The sequence below is a fragment of the Drosophila eugracilis genome, unplaced genomic scaffold (genome assembly GCF_018153835.1).
Source record: "Drosophila eugracilis isolate 14026-0451.02 unplaced genomic scaffold, ASM1815383v1 contig_1317, whole genome shotgun sequence".
NCBI classification, from domain to species: Eukaryota; Metazoa; Arthropoda; class Insecta; order Diptera; family Drosophilidae; genus Drosophila; species Drosophila eugracilis.
This window is the reverse complement of record NW_024572115.1, coordinates 350502-372253: the sequence shown is the minus strand read 5'-3', so window position 1 is coordinate 372253 and position 21752 is coordinate 350502. Positions and strand designations below refer to the sequence as shown.

Below are 21752 nucleotides of genomic sequence, written 5' to 3'. Positions count from 1 at the left end.
CAAAGCTTGCACCGTCATAACGATCATCACCATCAATAAGCGTTAGCTAAGATTTAGCAAAGATTTTCTTCATCAGACGCTTTGCCAGAAAACATTTCACTTCTGTCAGATATTACCCACATGCATGGATTTATCCCTATCCCAGGATATATATATATATGAGGTTGCACACACACACACACACATAGACACACATTTATATAGTTAAGCCCTCACAGATGGCAACTAAATGCAACTCTCCTGCCAAGTGGCAAGAGCTCACTTCCACTTGCGGTTTCAAGGGTTACTCAGCGCCTGGAGAGGAGGTTGTTTTTTTTTCCTCCACCCCCCACCTACCCCCCCCCTTTCTGCAGCGAACGCTGCTCTCTGTGCACTTTAAGTAATGCGGCCAATTGAAAATGTCGAACAAGTGCCACCAAACGCCAACAGCGTTGCACAGCTGCCACATACCAGCGACTGCAGCTAATTAAGAACGCATTAAAACGATTTGTGTGCCGCCCCTTGGGTAGGCGCCTTGGGTATCCAATGAGATGGGTGATGGGAGAGGTTACGATGGTGGGTGGCTGTATATGTGGTGGCTTTAAAAGGGTCTCAATATACTGTCAATCAATAATTAGATTAAGCGACAAGCGATTATGCAACGCTAAGCCGCAGTCAAACGGCCAATATATGCATTGCATAAGCTATGGAAGTTAGGTAGGAGCGTAGGTTAACTTCATGAGAAGCGCATAGAAAGGCAAGAAGGCAAGCAGGCGGGAAGGCGGGCAAACGAGTGCTTATAATACCGCTAAGCTGATTAACGACGTGGCCATTGAAATCTTTGCTTTGCTAACTCAACACAGCTGAAAAGGAAAACCTGAGAGCCAAACGTTGTATTAAGTTACAAGCAAAAGCAATATCAGTTTTTTTTACAGCATAATGAAAATTGTATAAATTACAAAAGCGAAACTTTTTCAGAAAGTGGAAGTTTTTTTTTAGCAGACTTTTTGTTTAATGAAAAATTTTTTTGTAGGCTTAACTGGAAATTAGAAATCACAAATCAGCTTTATAATCACAATGAAAATCTATTGAGTTTCCAAACATTTCATGAATGAGACTTAAGTATCATATTTAAGCTTGGTTTTTCCTTTAACTTTTAAAGCAAGTTTATATTACATTTCATTCAGGCTAGAAAAGCTGCAACTAAGCAGGGAAAGCAGGCCCAGACAAGACTGGCAAAAACAAGACCAAACAAAGCAATCAAAGATATTGCCATTCTTCGGCCAACTAAGCCCAGAGTAGGGCCTGCAAAACAAAAAATGCTAACTTTTTTTTCCCTAAACCCATTAGAAATGTCCAACAACAACAAGTGGCCATCACATAAAAAAAAGGCGGCTAAAAGTACAGAAAAAGCGGCAAACTTAAAAGCAACTTTCCAGCGTCAGTGTGTGTATGTGATTGCACGAAAATATTTTCAATTACAAATTGTATTTTTCCGTTTAGATAAGCAAAATTTATGGCAGGACTTGCGTCCTCGATCGCTACTCTTCTCTGTCCCGACGTCTCAAAGTTCCAGTCCTGCTGTCCTGCAGTCCTCTGCGGCAACAAACACTTTTGCGCTTGGTCGGCGACGCAGCTGTAAACAAGGGGCAAATACAAGAAAGCAACGGAAAGGCACGGAAAATGGCATCAGAAAAATCCAGTAGAATGAACTGAAGAAAACCTCCTCTCTTGCCAGGGCGACGACCAAAAGACGCCAAAAAAAAAAGGAGGCGAAAAAAAACTGCAGCAGAAGTTGCAAGGAGCGAAAACGAAAAGCGCAAGAATCTCGTCAAAAAACTAGTAAGAAAGTCTGAGAAAGCTTCTTGCAAATACAAGATACCCTGTAAATAGGTCTTCGTTAAAGATATTTTTAGGTTTATAAAGATCTTTGGAAAAGTTTGAAGATATTTCTAAGACTTTCTTAGCCTGTCAAAGTGATTTATCTTAAGAGAAAGGCATTTCTGGTATCTAACTCTGACTCCCAAACTTAGCTATTTCAAAAATCCAAAATAGCAACAAACCTATATAGGTCTAGGATATATCCCACATTCTCTAAACTTACAATGAGAAAATAAAAACAAAAAAACTAAAACCGAACCGAAACGCAGCGAAATAGCGTACAGATTTACAGAGTATTTTCCGTCTACGTGCTTCTTGGTGGCGCCGCCAAATGTCACGTACGCAGACAGTGGCAGTCAGGAAGGAAGAGTGAAGGAAGTGGGAAGGGACGAGGGGAGTAGATTGTCCCGACTGCAGGGTTGCCCTGCTCATATGACCTGTCACATGAATGGAATTGCCAACTTAATGCGAAGGCAAATGCAACAAACTGGTCAGAAGAAGGCATACATCCCTCCACCTACACGCTCAAGCTCAAATATATTCTTCATTCTTCGTTAGCCAGGGTTGTCATCTTTTCTTAAAAAAAAAAAAGAGGAGAATATAAGAAGAAAGAAAGAAAGGAAATTTTCAATTGAATTTGATTGAAATTCTGCTATAAAACCTACAAGTTTATGCGTCACTTTATGCGACCAAAAAGTTGTTGGTTTCTCAATGGGCGTTGTGGTTGGCAGAACTCTAGGCGTGGCATTTGAAGGGAAAGATAGTTCGCCTTCTTCCCTTGTTTAGCTTTATTAATACTTCCCCCATTCACATTTTTCATACAGCTTTTCTAGCAAACAAAAGGAAATAAATGAAAAGCAAAGTAACATTTTTAGTTCTTAAAAGTTAGTTTCTTCCACTTTTTAACCAGAGATAGTTTAGAAGAAAGTCTTCTTCTATTAACAGTTTTGAATATCAGAAAGAGAATTTGATACTCCACAAAACTATCTTAAACTATCATTAAGTTGATTTCAAATCAAAGATGTAACTCTACTTCATTGATTTCCTTTTTGCCATTTGCCATAACTTGCAGCTTGGCAAATAGTCTGAGAAACTTCATCTTGCTCGACTCTCGTCTTTCATTTGATCCTTAAATAATGACTTGAAGAATCTGTCGCTAATAGCCTTAGTGAGTCACATCCCTCACCCCTCTAACATTTATCCCCTCTCCACCTCCACACCTCCACCTCACCTAACCAACGGTGAGCGTTTGAAGCGTGTGAAGCCATCAAAAATGGAATTGACACGTTCTGCCGTCAGATGCACGCAAACAAAAGGGGTTCCCCCTTCTTGTTTTTCACCTCCTCACTACTTCTTCATCACCATCTGCTTCTTCTTCTTCTTATTCTTCTTATTCTTTAGCCATGTGGCAGCCGAGTGGTGACCCCGACGTCGTCTTATCATAATGATGACGTTTACATTTCAATTAACGGCCAACAACATAATTGCAGCAGTCAAATTATATAATTACACACAAACAACGCTGGCACACGCAAAAGCCATTGAGTGAAAGAGATGCAACGAGAAATGTGTGAAAGAGATGGCAAACTCATTTGCCTATATATATATAGCAGAGTACCATGGAAGGCAGCTGCAAATGCAATGCAGGTGTTGCCCCCGCCATGTGTCAAAAAATAATCATTTTGAAATCACTTCAAAAATTCAGACAGCACTGATGAAATATGCGTGGCAAGAAGGAGAAGGATAGAAGGAGAGAAGGAGAGAGAGTGGTTGACATGAAAGAGAGGGCCACAGAGTCCCAGGGCTCTGTCAAGTGTCGAGTACCAACCTTTGCCTCCTCAACCTCTCACTCACTATTGGACTGTCTTATGAATTCATCTGAATGTTAAACTCAAGACACAGCTGCATTTTTTGGTAGAAAAATACTGGAAAAAATGGTTTAACTTTATCATTTTTCCCTACATCTTTCCCTATAATACCCCTTATTTTCATCTACCTTTTCTCTCAGTGCTAAACTGTAACCATAAATGGCCAAAAAAAAATATATATACATACATTGACTTGACAACTCTTGGCGGTTATGAAAAGTGAGATTTTTAATTATTTCGTTTTCGTGTCAGGAAAAAATTCCCGAAATTCGAACCGAATTCCCACATTGAACAACCTGAGAACTTAACACCACCAGAGTCGGTGGGGGGAAAAGCGGAAAATTAAAGGCAAAAAAAAGGAAGCAAGGAGAAGGCAAAAAAAAAAAAACAACATTGAATTGTTTTCTATCGTGACACATGAGAGGCCTTCATAGGCTCGGAAGCGCTCGAGCTCGCTCGCTCGTTCGCTTGTGGTGCATAATTTTTCATGCCACACATATAATAATCTCGGCTGGCCGTAATTTATTAACGTTTTTCAGACCAACCCCAACCCATCCATCACCTCCTTGCTCTGTCCCTCTAGCATGTCTCTGGCGTGGAATGACCGTTGGCGGTTTCGCTTTCAGCGTTTTATTTCAATGCGATTGAAAGCAAATTGAAAGCCGGCACCTGCCAGAAGAGAGCACACACGCGGCATGGTGGCCAAAGAAAAAGAGGAAAAACCATTTGCGGGCTAAAATGGCAAGCAAGGAAAGGTTTTGCAATTCTACACAGAGAGAAAATTCTGGGGAATTAAAGAAAAGGCATTAGTTTAGAGTTAGGTAAAGGTTAAGTTTAGGTTTTATTTTGCTTTTCTAGTCAAAACTTCTTCTAAAAACCTCAAAGAATATAAAGACTGGTAGCATTAGCTATGAATCTTACAAGCAAGGTCACTCTTAAACATCAAGCTAGCAAAACTATGGTTACACTAACATAGCCTAAGCTTAAACTGGCCACTCTAAACATACAAAATGTTAGGAATATTATATAAAAACACCTTTAAGTCTAGGAAAGCTCTTTAAACTAACTTAAGATATGTACTAAAAACTAGTTAATACACACATTTTCCCTTCGTGCACCTTTCCATCAAACTCCTTGGTCTGCTTTGATGAAGCGCATTAAACAAATAACGCCCTGGCTATATTTCATTAAAAACTTAACGGTCTGACAGTACATAGAGTGCTTAAAGGGGGGCAACAAGCAGGACTTAGATTGAAAGGGGGTCACAGGAACACAGGAAAACAGGAACAGGACAGGAAGAGCGCTGCGCTAAAGGGCGCTTGAAGGTAGATAAAGAGCCATTGGCTAATGCCCCATTGGCGTGTGTGTTGTACATTGCCAGGGGACTGGCATTTGATGGAAACAACACAAGATGCATTTTAGCAGGAAAACCAGGTAATAGGACTGCTTGCTACTTATGGCCATAGTACACAGGCTGGTGTGTGAAAGTGGCCAACTAATGTGATTCTAAATACCCATTTAAACTGATTTCAATTACCAACAAAATTATGGTTAATCTCTGGGCTTGCCTTTGGTTGCTTAATCAATTTTCAAGTTTTCAGTTTATTTTCCCTAAAAACCTAAATTTTCCAACCACCCCCTCCCAACTTACACTCTAGATTTTCGTAATTTCCTTGCCTTTGTTATGACTCTTTTGTTATAAACAATATTTTCCATTTTAATTAGTTTGAAATTACGAAACGCAATGAAAAATGCATGAAAACAAATTTGCATTTGCCTAGTTCCCATTCCCATTCCCATTTGGATTTTCAATTTTCCATTTGGCTGAAATTGACAGTTAAATTATTATTATTATTATTATTGGTTAGCTGACTTTAAACGCCACAGTTGGCTTTGTGCTGATATTATTATTATTATAATTATAATTTATATTATTATTATTATTATTTTTGTAGTTAGCAGAAGTTGGGAGAGATTTTCGTTGTCAATTTTTGCACTTTTTTGCACTTTTTTTGCACTTTGCGGTTGTATAATTTGATGGTAAATTAAATTAACCTGATTGGTATCTGCATTTATAATGGCACATCACTTCAAACCCATCGCCTCCCTCCTCCTAGCAACTTCAATTTCCATCTCCATCTCACCACTTGACCCCTGCCCCCTTATACCATCCCTTCTTGCAAGAACCAAAATGAAGAAAATGCCTTAGGAAAAACGAAATTTCAATAAAAATTTTATGTTATAATTATAGGCCAAAGACAGACGAAGAAGAAGTCGAGGGATGCATAATAAAAATTAACGCCCTACCTCCGCCACCTCTTCAGTCATCGGAAAATGTAGGAAAAATTCCCGTGTTTGTGTTTGGGTCATAATTTTTCTATTAGACAAATATGGTTAAAGAGGGGAAGGGAGAAGGGAGAGAGACGAGGGCTTGTTCGTCATGTGAGAGTGTAATAAATTTTATTAAAAACATATACAAACAAACGCATAAACGAGATCCAAGACCAAGTCAAGGTGGAAGCCAGCAGAGTAGAAGGAGCGGGGCGGTGAGTTGGCCACACATTTTGGGCCATCATACGTGACCGGCTATGGAATTTCGGGGCGCGCCCTCTTTCTCTCCTTCTCTATCTATCTTTCTTGCCTCGTCTCTTTCGGTGTCCAGCTGAGACAACACATAAAAACGAAAATAAACAAAGACAAAGATATGTGTGTGGAGGTAAGAGACGACGTCGTTTAAGGAGTTGGCATGCAATCAAAGCTCACGATCTGGGAACTCTCTATAGAAAAAAAAAATCAGAGAAGAAAATTCCCAAAAATAGTTTTGGCACTAAGCCAAAGAAAAGCAGTGGAAGTTTAACTTTTCAAGTTCAAAAATTAATCAATAAAAAGATTCAATGGGAGAAAAATCAACAAAAAAGGAAAAACATTCAAGTTTGGTCACACCTTAATGGCTATACACACAAGCTTGGCCACTTTAAAAACCAAAGCAGTGAATCTTAATCCTTTCAAGTTCAAAATAAAACCTTTCAAGTTCCAAAATAAGGAGAAAACCATGAAAATACACAAAACATTCAAGTTTGGTCACACATACTTTCCTCAAACACAATGCTGGTCACTTTAGAAAGAAGAACTGTGAAACTTAAGCTTTTTAAGTTCAAAAACTAATCAAAAAACTTATTAAATAAGAAAAAAGAACAACAAAAGTCGAAAAATATTCAAGTTTGGCCACTTCATACTTTCTCTAACACAAGTTTGGTCACTTAAAAAACACCAAAAACGCCGCCAAAATACTTGTAAGCCACTTTTATGACTTGTTAAGACTTGCCAAGCTATAAAATAAACGCTATACATTTTAAAATTCGATAAGCCTAATGAAAAGCTTAACAAGCGGCACCAAATAAGTCAGAAAGCTAAACCCTTTTCCCCACCCCCACTTTCAGTTTCCTGTTCCCCCAAGCGGCGTGCCAAAAAAGAAAAGCCAAAGAAAAAAAAACCCGAACACAGTTAAGTGTGGCCAAATTAATGGACATCGAATGAAGTTGACCGGCTGTCATAAAGCGTTCATAATTACTTTTCACACCAGGCGGCAGAGGCAGCCGTGGCGGCAAACCGAACGCGTGACTAACGAGTGTGCAAGAAGAGGGGGGCAGCCCAAAGGCCCAGAGGCGACCCCAAACAAGCCCATCACACGCAGTCGGCAAAGAACAGAAAGAAAAAAAAGAAAACTAACAAGGAAAATATTACAAATAAACAATCATAAATTTCTATAAATTCTAATTGAAAGAGTTTGTGTTGTTGTTGCTGTTGCTGTTGCTGTTGCTGTTTATAGGCTTAGAGCGTATTGCGCACGACATTTGTTTATTTATATGGCAAATGACAATAAAATTTAATAACTTTGACACAATTTAATTAATTTCGATTTTTCAATATGACAAAATAAAAAGGAAACGACATAAAAAAAAACAACCAAAACGAGGGGAAAAAGCAAAGCCAGCAAGCAAACAAACAAAAAATGTGGAAAGCCAAACAAAAATCAACACAACATAAAAATTTTTATACATTTTTCTGGGGGCCACATCGGCCCAGTCATAAGCAAACATATTTATGATATATATATATATATCTATATAGATATATATTTTTTCACTCTGTTCATATCATTTTTTTTTTTTTTTGTATGTTCCTCTGGCATATGCAAAGGAAAATTGAATTAAAATTCAACGAGGGCAATTTACAAAATTAGTTTTGCACAAAAAAATAGGAAAGAAGGAAAGAGAAAAGTAGATTTTTTTCATTAACCAATATACAGTAGTAGTAGAATGGAAATTCCATCGGAATTCAAATCAAATCGACTAAATTAAGAGCTTTGAGATATCCAAATCAAAAACGAAATTGATTTGTCGTGTTGAAGCTGCGAGTCAATTTCAATTTTTTTTGCCCACTACGCTGGGCTTAATAGAAAAGCAACAATAACAGCAACAGCAACAAGGCAACAAGGCAACAAAAAATAAAGTTGGAATAAAGTTATATTGGCTTTTCAGGTTAAAATAACAAAAACTATGCAAATTGGATCTGGTTAGATGGAATTTACTCTTCATTTCATTTAGAGAAAGCTAAAAGGTTTAAAATGCTTGATTTTTAAGTGTTTTTTATAGATTATCTACTGTAAGGTTAGCGTGTGTGTGTGTTGTAGTTGAGGATGGTTACGTTTGAATGGTCTGTTTAAGGGATGGTCACACTTGAAATCGACAAAATTATTGATTATTATTCAGCAGTTAGGCGGAGTTTAGTCATTGTTTCTTTTTTAGAATGGTTGAAAGGCTTTGTTCTTAGATTATTTACTGTAAGAGGTCTGCGAGTGTGTGTTGTAGTTGAGTCTGGTTACATTTTAATGACATTTAAAAAGTTTGGTCACACTTAATAGGTCAAATATTTGATAAAAAGTTAAATGCAATTTACTTTCTATTCAAAAGTTTAAAATTTGATTTTAGAGTGTTTTTAAAACATTTACTCTAAAAGACAGACAATTCGACTTGTATTTGAGTCTGGTTACAATTAAATGACCTGTTTAAGTGATGGTCACACTTAAAATAGACAAAAATCACAGATTATTATGCACAAGTTAAGCGGAATTTACTTTTTATTCCAATTATAGAATGCTTGAAAGGCTTTTTCAGAATATTTACTCTAAGGTCTGCAAAAGTGTGTTGTCGCCGAGTCTGGTGCATGTGTAATAGCCCTTTTTAAGAGATGGCCCTACTGAACAGTTAAAATTTTTGTTAAAAATGCCAAAACTAAATAGAATTTACTCTTCATTTCGTTTAATATTTGCTTTTACACTATATTTTATAGCTTTTCTTACTTTAGAGACAGAGAATTAATATCGAATTTGAGTCTGGTTACATTTAAATGACCTGTTTAAGCGAAGGTCACACTTACAATACATTAAATGAATTATTAAAATATAAAAGCAACATAGAAAAGGCTTCAAAGGATGGATTTTGAATAGATTTCTTACCATATATACTCTTAAACCTAACTAATTTGTGTTGCATTTCCATCTGGTCACATTTGAATAACCAATTTAAGAGCTGGTCACCCTTAAAATGCCTTAAATGATTGACAAAGACTTAAAATTCTCCAAGTTTACTAAACTTAAGACTTAAAAATATTTGTAAATAACCAAAAATATTACTTTTATACATTTTAACACCTTTCACAGCCAACAAACTCATTAAAAAGGAATGCTCATTCCTGCAACTGCCCTGGAATTTATTCCATAAATCAAAACTTTCGAAAGCCAACAGCCAGCAGGCCATGCAAATTGAACAAAATGTGTAACGTCGTTCCTCTTGTAAAATCACCCGAACAACCAGAAAAAAAAACAAGAACAGAAAAACCAGTCAAATTGACAGAGTTATTATAGTCTTTATGTGTGTGTGTGTCTGCCACATCAGGCTGCCTGTGTGTGCGTGTGTGCTGGCCACCAAAAAACCGCAATTGAAATGCAAAATATTGTCCACATATAAATATTTGAAAATGAAAAAGAAAAAAAGCAAAAACAACACACACAGAAAAGTCAAAATGCAATGATTGAAAAATGAAAAAGCATAAGGAAAAAATTAATTTCTCATGCTGTTACCGCCTATCTCTCCCCCACGCCCCTCTATCACTCTTTCATACACACTCACTCATAGCTTTTTAAATTGTGACAACATAAAATAATTGTTAAACTCCACAAATAACAATAAACAAGCAAAGAGATAGAGAGAGAGAAATGGAGGGCAAAAAGCAATTTGCAATGCACCAAAAACCAAAAACCGAAGCCCAACTCCATGGGGAAAGTCTTTGTAAGTAGTATATGAAAGAGACAGAAAGTATAGGGAAACCGAAAGATAGATAGAGAGAGGAGATGTGTGTGTGTGAGGTAAATTTATTGATTTCCATATATTTATTTGTGTAAAATGCCATAAATTACAATTATTTAACAGGGCCGCCGGACGGATGAGCCTACCCGACGGACTGGCCATAAAGTCAACGCGGACTATCATTCACCCTCTCTCTTATCCCCCCCATTCGTACATACCCCCCTTTTCACCACAGTGTAGTTGGGTCAGTAGTGCCGCTTTGTTGTTGTTGTTATTGCCACTGTTGCTGTTGCATAATTTGTTAGCCAAATTGCAACTCAACAGGGCCAGGTACGAACGTCTCTCTGTCTGTCTGTGATATCGAAAGACCCCGAGACTTGCCATACAAACAAACATGAAAACTGTACATATGTATGTACAATATAGTATGTAGCTATGTATACATACAGATGCAGATATACATATACATATGCATATGCAGGCCATAGCGAGAGAGCGCCAGGCGGCTCATCAAATATGCAAAATTTTGCAAGTCCTTGCAACAATCGCAATTAAGGATGAGCTGCCGGGGATGGCTGGGTCTATACAAGCTTACAAAATCACAGATTATCAAAATTGTGACTTTTAGTGAGTGTTACTTGGCTAGTTGGTGATATAGTTAGTGATATAAGTCCTATATTTAACTTATTATTAACTAATATTATTAGTTTATTGCTTTTAAAGTGAAATTTTAGTCTTAATAAGTAATTTATCCCTGAAACAGTGACTGGTTTTTAGTTTTCGTTTTCAAACAGTAATCGTTCTTTATCAAAATGATGACATTTAGTGAGTGTTACTTGGCTAGTTGGTGATACAAACACTGTATTTAACTTATCATTAACTTGTCTTATTAGGTTATTGCTTTTAGAGTGAACTTTGAGTCTTACTAAGTCATATATCCCTGAAACAGTGACTTGCTTTTAGTTTTAGTTTTCAAACAGTGACTGCTACTTAGTCTTGATTTCCAAAAGGAGTTAAGTTAATGATATAAACACTCTATTAAGCTTATCATTAACTAATATTAACAGGATATTCCCTTTAGGCTGTCTGATTAGGTGTTATATCCTTGAAAGAGTGACTGGCTTTCCGTTCTAATTGCCCAAAAGCAGTTTTCTAACTTTCTCTTTTCATTACCCTTCCCATTCACAAATCACAATTCTAACTTTCATCTCCTCTTTATCCTTAACTGGAATATTAAGCATTTCCCAATCACAGAATTAACTCGGAATTCACTTCAACATCTCCAATCAGCTGAGGAGCCATAAAGCGTTTTACCATCTCCCCTCTCTCCCTGCTAACCGAAATTCCTGACCCACAACCTTCTCCTCCTCCATCTGCTCTTCCTCAGCCTGTTCCTTCGTACAGAATGAAAAGCCGCCTATAGGCCTCATTCAGTTAGCTTGTCCTGATCAATCGCTTGGTCATTTGTTGGCTTTCACTGTCCAGGCAGGCAGGCAGGCAGGCAGGCAGGCAGCAGGAGGAGGTATACCATGTGTGTGTTCCTTCTCTGTTTGGACTATTATGTCCGAAGCTTATTAACTGCGGGTACCTCGCAAATGCAATGCAAATAAGCAAATTTGCAATCAAAAGAACGATTTTCATATTTAAGATGGCATGTAGGGGGAGGGAGAGAGACAAGACAAGAGAGAGAAGGAAAGCTCTGGAAAATGTAAAGGGAAGGCCCTGACTGACTGTGAAATGGGGCGTGGCTGGAACAGAGGCATGCACTTAATTTGGCAATTGTCTCTGCACAAATATACAAAACAGATATATACCGAGAATATATATATTGCCTGCATGTTGGGTCTTCGTTTATCTACAGTTCAGGCCCAACACTACCACCCTCATTTACACCCACACATCCACACACACACTCTGTCTATGTGCGCCTGCCTTTGTCATTAATATTAATTTCGTGTTTAATTTATTGTAATTTACGTGCATTTGATAAATCGTGTTATTATAATCAGTTGACTGGAAACGTGAAGAAAGGCAAGTGCACTGGAAGAAAGTCAAAATTATGAGAAATTTTATATATTTATGATAATATTTGCTATGAAAATATATCATAAATATAATGATCTGAACTAACTAAAGACAAGATTTTATCTCATATCATATAACCCCATTATCATTCTTCTCCCCCCTCTTTCTTTCTCCGTAAGCAACTAAAACAGGAGTAAGATTAAGGATAGGTTTCCTTAAGGCGTGGGTCAGTCTTCTTTGTAAATGCCAATGACAGTTGTCTGTTCTGTAATCCTTGGTCGGATTTACCTGTATACCAGAAACTACACTTACTTGTCCACAAATATGATGCAAATTCCTTTAACAAATCGAATTCCTTTTAGTTTTAAAAAACTGCAATGAAAAGAAAGTAGAAAAAATAGTTTAATGCGGGTAATTATGTAGAGAGTAGAGGATGTTTTTCGGTTTAAGAAGTAAAACTAAGACCAGTGTTTGTATGTATTTTGAAAGTTTCTTAGTTAAGCAAGGAATTAAGTGACAAATTGTTAGGAAATTTATGCTTATTGCTAAGATTTTAAGCAGATAAAATGATAATAAATCAAAGAAGTTAAAATATTAAATGATTTCTCTATCAAAAATAAATAACAATTCCCAAAAAAAAGTTCAATTTGCAAACCTCTTAAGCCTTGTAAACCCAAAGAAATTCTCATTTCCCTGCCAGCCAACTAATATTTATGAGAAGCGCATAGAAAGGACCAAAAAGCACTTGAGAGGGATTTCGATTTGGTGTGTGGAAGGAAAAGGAAGGAAAGAGAAAGAGAAAGGAAGGAAAAGAAAGAAAAAGGCAAACAAAGTTAAGAAAAGGAAAGCCAACGGAGAGGTCTTCTCTGTGTCGGGGCAATAAACATTTTCCCTATCGGTATACGACGAATGGAATGCTTGAGGACAAGTGTCGCATAAAGGAATTCACCTCTTGCCACCACCCCCTCCCTATACTTTCCTCTCTTTTGTGGAATGCATTTTTATAACGAAATAATTATATTTATGCCACACGGTCGCGAGGGGCGAATGAATGTGCAGCATTGGCCACCATTGCACACAGGACGCATTCAAGTCGAAGTAATGCAAAAAGGCGAATCGCAAAACTCGATTTCAATCCCTGTCCCTCCCTCCTTTCACCGCCCACCTCTTTGGATTCCTTCCATTTCTGCACATAACGGCATCCATTACACGCAACAACAAAGCCAAAATGGCGTCTGGGGCGACAATGTGTTGCATGAATGCGTGGTGTACGATGCTTTTTGTGTCTGTATATTGCCTCCTCCCCCGTCTCTTGTTGTTGTTCAAATTATTTTTATTATTTTACACAATTTTTATATGGAAAGCCAAATGCGATACACATACAGAGAGAGAGACAGAAAAAAAATGAACTTTTTACAGCCGAGCATAAATATTTAGTATATTGTTGTTGTTGTTGCATGTTTATATTGTTGTATTTAATGAGATTTTTGAACTTTTACTTGCTTGCCACCCCACCCATAAGCGCCTTAAGCGTTCTGTGGCAAACACTTTACAGAAGCCACAAAATGGGAAAGCAAAAAACATGAAAAGCATTCAGAAGTTTTTCTTTTTCATGTCCTCCTCTCCTCCTCTCTCTCACAGGGGGGGAGTGTGAAAATTAAGGCTTTCTTCCTGCTTATTTAAAAACCAATAAAATATTATTATAAAAATAACCTCCCACCTTCTCTCTAAACCCACTGATAGATAAACTATTCTTAGTTTAGAGCTTTCAAAATTAAAGAAGATTTTCCACTTGAGCTATCTTAATCTCCTTTGGCTTCACCTTTTAATATCTTAATAACATGCCAATGGGACAATCTCTACCATCTTAATGACTTCAAATTGCATTATTAGCATCCATAAATTCCAAAAATCGTATTCCCATAATCATGAAATCAATTTATTGTCATCACATTTAAGCCCATTAGTTGGCAGCCACGATAAGATCTCTGATCTTAATCTCAAATGCATTTGTCATTCCCCTCAAACCAAAACGAATCAGAGCAGAGATCAAAAACCAGTTTTTGATTTGGTTTCTTTTTATCTGCTGTGTGTGTGGGTTGTGCAACCTCCTACCTTTTGCCGCATCGCATAAAATACAAATAATAATAATAATAAAGAAGAAAACCGGTGGCTGAGAGACCCAAAACTCCATCTTAATCTACAACTTCAACTTCAACTCCAACGCATTCATTAGTTCTCATTAGGAGGAGCAGCAAAGCATTTTGAAAACCAAACTCGCATCTGAACGATAAACAAAACATCAATCGAGGTTTTGTTTTTTTTTTCTTACCGGTTTTATTGCCGTCTCTAATGAACCTCGATTAATAAATATCAATGTTTAGATAAAGGAAAAAACTAAACAAAAGTCTCTTAAGATATGCTTATGCCATGGTTAAACTCTAAGTTTTGGGTGGTCGTCTTTGGCTTGGTTTGCTGGCTTAAACTTACTTAGCCAAGCTAGTTAAAAACTCAAAATATCGATTCAAATTGGCTTTGAAATTATATATATAGAAGAGTATATAGAACACCCTCAAAGTGGCCCATACAGCCCAGTCAATTAAAGACCTACAAATGCATAATTTTCCATTTAGCCCATTTATGAATTATGCAGTTGAAAGGTGGAAAAAGGGGGGCAGATGGATGGTTAAACAAGGGATATATACGAGGCGAATGACATAAGCGTTTAAATATTTCAAAGGAAGGAGTGGGCTGGGTGGTAGGTAAAAAGAAAACAGAAACCCAAAGAGAGCGAGGGGGAGGTAGAGGAAGTTCTATAAAAACAAAACGAAGACAAATGCAGAGGGGCCGCCCCTCCGGGCAAAATGCGGTTAAGGTTTCGGGGGGTTTGAGGGGGGGTGGGTTTGTGGAGGCAAAGCAAACATGTGACATATGCGGCAATTAATGCCGTTAATTATTAAAGTTAACACCCAAAAGCGACATGCACAAGTCAAATAAATAAACACGCAGCAGGGAGCCAAGTCAATGGCTCTTGGCCAAACCAAAAGTCAGTATATACTTCCTCTTTCTCTGTCTCTCTCTATATATATACTTAAATATATATATATATATATACTATACTGTTGAACCCCCTTCTGAAAAGACCATAAAATTCCAGCCCCCACCCCCTCTGTACAAACGCCCCAACAATTAAGGACAATGCGTACTAATTTCAAACGAAAACTTCAACCTGGCCAGCTGAAAGCGAAGCGGAAAAGAAAACACAAAAAATATAAAAAAGGTCAACAAGAATTTTCATCGAAAATAGTTAAGGAATTAACGAATTTGAAATGTTCTATATTGGAGATTTAATTTTTCTGATCTTTTTAAGAATATTTTGGTTCAAACTTTCTTCATCTTAAAAGTGCTTTTTATGTTATTTTTGTTTTATAGGAAAAATCCTTCTTTCTTTTCCTTTTTAGACTTTTATTTATTTTCTGTTAAATATATATATTTTTTAGCTATACAAAAACTTATTCAAAATACTGAAATAAACACAGATTTTTGAATTTTAAGTTTTCTGAATTTGAAGTTTCATTAAAGAGTTTGAAAATATTTTAAAATCACTTTCTGAATATGAAAGATTAATTTTTTTTTATTATTTTTATTAGAAAACTTTTGATTTTTGACCTTTATTTATTTTCTCTTCAAAAAATATATTTTCCTAGCCTTACAAAAATGTATCAAAAATACGGAAATAAACACAGAATATTAAATATTGAAAATTCGAAATTTAAACTTTGATTTTAAAATTTATAAAGATTTTAAGTCAATTTTCTAGACATTTTTGTTTGTTATTTTTATTAGAAAAATTTATATTTTTGTGCTTTATTTCTTTTCTCTTAAATATATATTTTTCTAGCCTTAAAAAATATTACAAAATTACTAAAATAAACACGGAATATTAAAGATTTGGAAGTTTGTAAGTTTAAAGTTTGATTGCTTAATCTGAAAATAAAAAAATAAAATAAAAAATACCGACTTTTGTAATTTCTTGATCTTGATGGAATTTAACTTTTAAATTTTCAAATTAAGATCATACAGAAAGATTCCTTTTAACAACAATAAATATTTTTATAAAAATTATCGGAAAAATCTACAAAATTCAATCTAATTTCTAATTCTAATTCCTGTTTATTATCTTTAATTTTGTAACTTGATATTTTATTAACTGACACGTTTAATAACAACTATATTAACTATATTTATAACAAGTTAATAACATAAATTTGATATATATTTTCCAGCAATCTAAGGCCTAATCTCTCACCCAGAAGTCGAGTAATAATGATTTTTATTTATAACCTGGCACAAAGGAGCAATATAGGAGCAGTAAAAGAGGAGCATAGATAGAAGGGGGTTAAGGGCGTCAGGCTTAACCCATGCGTGCCGCAACAAGAAGAAGAAGACGAAGCAGTCTGTTGGGGAAGGACAGTTGGTTGGCACATAAATAATTTACACACCCGTCCGTTCGTTCGTTCTGCTGACATAATTTGTTCCCCCCGCTCTTTTTTTTTAGCAGGGTAACTCAAAATTAGGGGAATTTTGTTTTTTAGGTTTTTCAGGGGGTATATAAAGGGGGCGGGGTTGGTTGGTGAGGCTTAAGGGGCTGGTGTCCACCGGTTGACAAGGGCAGTGCAAAAGGCAATGCATAAGCAAACAAAACTTTGGCAATTTTGTGCAACTTTTTGGCTTCCACATTTTGTATGGAAAGCATTTTTTCCCTGCCCTTTATGTGTGTTTGTGTGTTTGTGTTGAGGAAATTATGTTTTTGAAAACAGGAAAACCTTGGCAAGTTTTTGGGGCCAAAACAGTCCGAAGGGGTGGAGGGTTAGGAAGGTTGTAATTCCATTTTAGAATCAGCTTTTGCTTAGGTCAAATCATGTTTAACTTTTTCCAAAGACCAAACAAAATCGAGTTAATGGAGTTCAAAAATTATCAAAAAAAGGAGTTATTTTTAAGTAAGTTAAAAAGATTAAAAATGTTTTAAAAAGTGTTTAAGTTAAATATTGCTTAAAATTAAGAAGTAAATATGAGATTTTCTTATATATTTTCCCATTCCCAGCTCTTTAGTAATTTTGCTTTAAAAATTTACATGATTAGCTTCCCCCTTCACAGGTTCTTACGACCCCACTGGGCCGCTCTCTCTCTCTCTCAATTAAAGCAACGTTTTTCTTTACATTTTCATTTCTTTTACGTTTTTTTTGCCTAATTTTTTACATTATTTCTTTCTGGCTAAAATGCCTGCCACTTAACGAGCACATAAAATAAATGCCAATAAGGATCGCGGTTTTCCTTTCTTTTTTTTTACGGTTGGGGTGAAAATGTGAGGACAATGACGACGATGAGCATATGATTTTCAATTTTTGCCACAAATCCAGACAAAAAATAACACACAAACACACGGGAGACAGTCTAAACTTGGTCGGCCATAAGTGCCAATGGGTTACAGAGAGAAAAATAAGTTGAAATTAAGTAATAAATTCAAAAACTTAAAAAAAAAAAACTTAAAATCAATCTAAAAAACCTAAAACTAAACTTCCTAAAAGCCATTTCTCTTCCCAAAACTCTTTGTTTTAGTTCAAAATTTTCTCTCAGTGTTTAGCTTAAACTTCATGGCAACTCCTCTAACTTTCCACACCCCCCTAGCCTACCCTAACCCCCAACCTTTGCCAGGCCCCCCCTTGGCTGGCCCCTCTGTGAACCGTTAAGCGCCATTAGGCGGCTGTGCAGACATTAAAAACAGCTGCCATCGTCTCCTGTTTTCCGTTGTTGTTGTTCTTGTTGTTGTTGCTATTGCTGTTGAGGCAGCTTTTTTTTTTTTTGTTTTTGCTTTTTGAGAGGGGGCAGCAACGGGGGAGCGGCACAAAAATTGCCTGTTTATATTCGCAGCGACAGCAAATTTTATTATTATTTTTGTTCTTGACAACGACAACGGGCAACAGAGGAGTAGCAGTGGCAGCAGCAGAAGGCACAACAACATAGTCAGCAAGGCAGGACACCGATTTTTTGAGGGTTCCCCCAAGAGGAGGAGGGCTATAGGAGCTGATGGTGGTGTGATGGTGGCAGGAACGAACATATCCCGAAACTAAATACAGGGTGTGGCCAGGCCAAAATGGATAGTATTAGTTTGGGGGCGGAGGAAGTTACTTTATTTTCATGTACTTTTAGGGTTCTTTTTTTTAAGTTTGTTTAAAAAAAGGTTAAAAAATCTATAAATATTCTTTAAAAAAAAATCTTATAAAATGTATGATATTTTTTAAGATTTAGAAGAATTTTAGAAGAATTTTTGATAAAATTTTATATTATTTTTTAAACATAATTTTAATATCTTAAAATCTTTTCCAAAGTAAAACATCTTCAAAAAGCCTAAAAATCAATTCAAAAACTTTCGAAAAATTACTTTTTTACTTTAAAAAAATATCATATTTTATGTTTATTATACTTTGCTTTATATTTTATATTTTATTTTTATAAACCTATAAAACCCCTAAAAAGTTTATTTTATTCTTTGAGCTTTTTAATTTCAGTTCTTAAAAACCTTTACTAAGTAACACTTGGTTTAACCTTTAAGCTTTCCGCTTTACCCAAACTATTTCCCTCTTTTATTTCCCCCATTTTCCTTCTTTCTTCTTTTTCTATTTTTGTTTTTCTGCAAATTTTGCATTTATATTTGTAGGCAAGGCAAATCCAAATCAAAATCCAAATCCAAATCAAAGTTATTTGTTGTTGTTTGTTGAATGTTATTGCCGCATAGACATAAATTCACATACCTCCCCCTCCTGCCTTACCAATCATGGGTTAAACTTGCTTAGAAGTATTTTTCCTTCATTTGGTTTTTGGTTGATTTTCTTTTTTTTGGTCACCGACTGCGCGCCTCCAATTAAAGAATAATTCATTTCAATTGAAGTCAATCAAAAGAAATTATTTCACGCTTAATCAATTAGAGAAGATGAGGCACCAAGCAGGGCCACGAAAAGAAAGAAATATGTGGCAGACACCCTCCCCCCACAACCAAACCTAACAAAAGAGGAATACAGATTTTTCACTTGAATGAAAAAATTCCCAAAAAAAAAAAGCAATTCCAAACGATCCTCATCATTATGATATATAGCCAGGCTGGGCCAGTCTGGTTGGTGGGTTAGTGGGGAAAAGGGGGGCTCTGACACTCATCACTTGAGCTTTGCTTTTAGTTTTCTTCTTTCTTTCTTTTTCTTTCTTTTTTCCAGTCTTTTTCTTATTTTCGGAATCCAAACAAATTGATTTCGTTGAGGGTGTTGAAATGCCGGGAAGTGCCACTTGGGGGCAAGCTATAAGATAAGCTTATGAAAGCGAGGGGATTTATGTTAAAGTACGTACGGAGCCTAACCTAAGTAGCCCATATCTACAAAAACTTTTTAAAGATCATGTGCCATAATCAGGGCTAGATTTACGACTCTCCAAATGGAAACTGCTGTATCCGAATTGAACTCAAGAAGCTCCCCACTTGAGCTGAGAGATTGGTTAAGTGAGGTAATTAGTTTGGGGGTTTTTGATGGAAAAGCGGAAGAGCGGTTATGGGTTATAAGAAGGGGAGGTTCGGTTCTTTGATCTCAAATTAGATATCAAAAAATGTAATATCAAGTGAAATTGAAAGAAAAGACTGTAAAAAATTACAAAATATCATAACAGAAATAGACTTTTTTTTTTTTTTCTTTTCTTTCCTCATCCGGATCTTAACTAACCCCTATCGTAATCCCAAAATATATCTCACTCTCATTAAAATTTTACACATGTTCCCACTTAACAATTGCCATTTTCCCTTCTCACTTTTTTCCCCCTTTTTTTTTTTTATTTTTTTTGCAATCCAAATTTAGCTCATGTTAAGACATTACAAATTAGTTGGAAATATAATGCCATTATATGCTTTTGTCGTTTGATTTGGTACCGCCAGAGGGCGCCAACAAAACGACACACCACAAGCAACGACCGCGTAAGCGAATCTCCTAAAAGCAGCCGCAAGAAGATCTTATAAAGTATTTATAGTTTATATATATATATATGAAGGAGCAAGGGGGGGTTGGGTTGGGTTGGGTAGGTGGGGATGTCGTAAACAATTTTTGCGCTTACGCAACGCCCACCCAAGTGGCGACACACCAGACAGTTGAGGGCGTGGCAGAGGCAGGGTGGCAAGCGTCGCATTAATTTGTCATTTTGCGCGTGTGTTGACGACGGGCAAATATAGAAAGGAGAGAGAGAGGGAGAGATAGGGAGGAGGAGTATGGATAAGGTTGGAGAAGGGGGCTGAATGCAGAGGCAAATGGCAAATAGAAGCCACATCAAGTGGCATGCCACACACATACACCCACCATAAGAAAAAATTGTACTTTTTAGAAGCATCTTTTTTTTTGAAAATTATTTTCTTGCTAGAAATAAACTTTCTGTTTTTTTGATCTTTTGAGATTTTTTTTTTGAGATTTACTTAATTTGAGTTAAAAAAAATCTAAAAAATATTTAAATTAAACTATTTTTTACTTTTTAGAAATGTTTAAAAAATTCTTAAAAAATTCCTTGAGGAAAATCAAATCTTAATAACATTTTGAAATAGTTTCCTGTGCCCCAAACTTTTGTTTTTCCTACATTTTGCTGCATAAAAGTTGCACTTTTTCCCCCTTTTTTTGTATATATCTTTTTCATATATATATATCATATGTATATCCCACAATATATATTCTTTTCTTTCTATTAAAATTCCCTTTTTTTTCCCGACGACTTCTTTCACAGATTTTGACTTTCGCCTAGGGAAGGCAGGCGGCCAGAAGTAGCAGCAGCAGAAGAAGCGCCGCCTGCCGAGGCACAAAAAAAGTGTCACAAAACTTTTATGGTGGCCATGACACGTTGGCGGTTTGCTGGCTCTCACCACTGGAAAACCCCTCCTCTACACCCCCTCCTCGACCAGCAAACCCCCCTTTTGCCATTTCGTTGCGGTGACTGCCGCCACTGCTACTTCATTTGCCTGTGCGCGGCGCTCATTAAAAAAGTTGCGACACATACAAATGCATACACTGGAAGAAAATAAATGGTGAAAATGGGTTGAGAGTTGTGTTGAAGGTAATGGGGGTCATTTTTAGTAGGGTGACTTAGTTTTCTAGACTATTTTTCTGCCTTTTCCTTAAAATATCTTTAAAAATAAACAAATTTAAGCTTAAAAACTTTTCAAAATACCAAAACCCAAACCCAAAGCTCCCTCTCAAAAACCCTTTAAAAAATCTTTTTAAAAATTCCCCTTTTTTTCTTACATTTTTCCATGTGTCGACCACCGCCACCTTCTTGGCCCTTCAGTTTAACCAATTCCCTAGACAAAGTCAACACGTTTGCCTGCATGTCAAGTGCCAGTCACTCTGTCGGCTTCTCCAAGCTGCTTTCCCTTCTCTCCACCTTCTCCTCCTTTTCAGTTTTCCTGGTTTTCATTCCCAAAACACTTTTTGGGCGAAATGAATGTCAAGAACGAGTGAAAATTTGCGCTTAAATGCAGTTGTTGAAATAAAAGAGAAGAAAAACTATGGAAAAGGCCAGCGACCTGTCGCCATTTTTGCATATTTTTCGAGGGTGT

General features: G+C 36.5%; 1 protein-coding gene across 2 annotated transcripts in view; it reads right to left on the bottom strand.

The window, feature by feature from the left end:
* Positions 1-21752, bottom strand: part of LOC108103559 (hornerin) — a 109918-nt gene that overhangs the window by 33393 nt on the left and 54773 nt on the right. For both annotated transcript variants that reach the window (XR_005993928.1, XM_041819331.1), the window contains exon 3: positions 12434-12493. The gene's annotated coding sequence lies outside the window, so the exon portion shown is untranslated. The remainder of the gene's footprint in view (positions 1-12433; positions 12494-21752) is intronic.